Source organism: Loxodonta africana, chromosome 1 (genome assembly GCF_030014295.1).
Source record: "Loxodonta africana isolate mLoxAfr1 chromosome 1, mLoxAfr1.hap2, whole genome shotgun sequence".
NCBI classification, from domain to species: Eukaryota; Metazoa; Chordata; class Mammalia; order Proboscidea; family Elephantidae; genus Loxodonta; species Loxodonta africana.
Window position 1 is genome coordinate 107,113,532 of NC_087342.1, and position 2,515 is coordinate 107,116,046.

Consider the following 2,515-nt stretch of genomic DNA (forward strand, 5'->3'; position numbering starts at 1 on the left):
GCTCATTGTCACACAGCTTATAACTGACAAGCTTGGACTTGAGCCCTCTCTGTCAAGCACATACTCTTAATCCTACACTATACTGCCCCTCTGAGGGTAAAAGGTGCTAGGTGTGTATTGCTAAAAAACCAAGGTATAATTATACCAGTTGCCATTGAGTTGATTCTGACTCACAGTGATCCATGTATGTCAGAGCAGAGCTGTGCTCCATAGGGTTTTCAATGGCTGTTTTTTGGGAAGTAGATCACCAGGCCCTTTTTCCAAGGTACTTCCAGGTGGACTCAAACCTCCAAACTTTCAGTTAGCGGCCAAGCGCATTAACAGTTTGCAGCACTCAAGGATTCCTAAGGTATAATAAAACTCAAACCCGTTCCATTCAAGTCGATTCCAACTCATAGTGACCCTACACGACAGAGTAGAACTGCCCCACAGGATTTCCAAGGAGCGGCTGGTGGATTTGAACTGCCCACCTTTTGGTTAGCAGGCAAGCTCTAAACCACTGCGCCACCAGGGCTCCTAAGGTCATTTATTATAAGGTATAATAATAAAAAAAAAAACCTACTTAATTCGGCACAGCTGCCTGCACCTAGTATTTTACATGACAGCAACTGCCTGCCCCAGAGAATGGGGTTGAGGACAGCATTGGCTGATGGAAATATCATGAAAGCCACATGTTATTTAAAATTTTCTGGTCCAAAACCAAACCAAACTCATTGCCGCCGAGTTGATTCTGACTCATAGCAACCCTATAGGACAGAGTAGAACTGTCCCATAGGGCTTCCAAGGCTGTAATGTTGATGGAAACAGACTGCCACATCTTTCTCCCACATATCAGCTGGTGGGTTCGAACTGTTGAACTTTCAGTTAGCAGCCGAGCACTTAAGCACTCCAGCTCCTTAAATTTTTCTAGTCGCCACCTTAAAAAATGTAAAAGGAAACAGGGGAAATCAATTTTATATTTAACCCAGCAAATCCAAAATGTTATTATTTAAATATGTAATCAGTATAAAATTGTTAACGAGGTATTTTGGACAGTGCAGGTTGAGAGAGAAAGGAGAGGAGGAACTGGACCCATGCCCTGTCCAGGGGGTCAGCACCTTCTTCTTCTCCTCCCCTTTGAGGACTCGAGTTCCAGGCCCCTCCCTACAATCTCCCACCCCGAGTCTTCCTTCTGGTTCTCCTAGCATCCCAGACAGCAATGTGCAGATGCGCATGTGGGAGGCGAGAAAGGAGCTAAATCCGGGGCTGGAGACAGAAGACAGAGGATGTGTCTTGGGCTGGGGAACCCCCATTTGCCCATCCCTGCACCCTCAATGTAGGTGCCCCTGCCCTGAGACCTGCCGGCAGAAGTGCGGCTGCCCTGTCTTCGGCTGCTCCTCTGGGCAGTTTCCCCCGAGATCTGCACCCTGTCTTGGTGCACTGTGTAGTGGCCGGTGGAAAGGAACAGTCTGAAACAGCAGGGCGTCCTTGGTGGAGGGAGGGGACCATATGGTCCTCCCCACCCGCCAGACATCTCAAGGAGGATGAGCCTGGTTGAGAGAAAGTGAGAGAGAAGAGAGACCTGCCTGTGGGCAAGGGTGGGGGCAGTGTAGGGAAGATATTGATGAATTTTGACACCCCTATGCAAATCAAATGCAAATGTACAGATTGTGTCCAGAATTGTGGGATAACCAGCTCATGCTTTTTGACTAATGGCCCCCCAGAGGGTGGGGCTGGGAGGACTGTCAGCATTTCTGGCTTTGCCAGTTACATGCTGTGTGACCTTGGCCAAGTTACTTAACCTATCTGAGCTTCAGTTTCCTTATCTGTAAAAATGGGACAACTCCCTATGAGGGCTGTTGTGGAGGGTCCTCTGAGATAGGGTTCTCTGAGGGGCATGCAAAGGATGAAGGCACTAGGAAGGACAGGAGTCTTGGGCTGGAGGCCTGTATCCTGAGTGCTGACTCGAGATGGTAACTTTGAGTGGGTGTAAGGTTTCTGAGGCCCTGGTCTGTCTCCAGGGTAGGTATGAAGGACATGGTGGCAGTGGTGGATTGGGGGCTGGGTAGACAGCAGGACAGCGGGGACCTACAGTCTGAGCAATGGATGGAGGTGCGCCAGCCCCAGCAACCTGGGCCCACTTATGTTACCAGTGGGGCAGATCCTTGCTCTCTCCAAGATTCTGGCCTAATGCATTCTGGGGTTTCCTCTTGGTCCTAGATGCTACCCAGAGCCAGGATACCCCACAGGCCACACCCAGGGAGCAGGACTGGGCTTGGCAGGGGGAGTCCCAGGTTACAGGAGGGTGTTGCCTGGAGCTGCATCCGTAGGCATTACTCATACCACCACCCAGCCTCATCATCATAGCAGGGGTTCCCTTCTCCACACCTTGGGAAAACCCAACTGGGGCCAGGTGGGGCGCCCTCTGGAGCAGGGTGACTTGAGTCGCACTGCCCAGGGGCGCACTCTCCTGGGACCCGGCAGTTCTTCCTAAGGTCTGCTCCTAATTGCTCTCCTGCTGTTTGGTGTCCGCAGC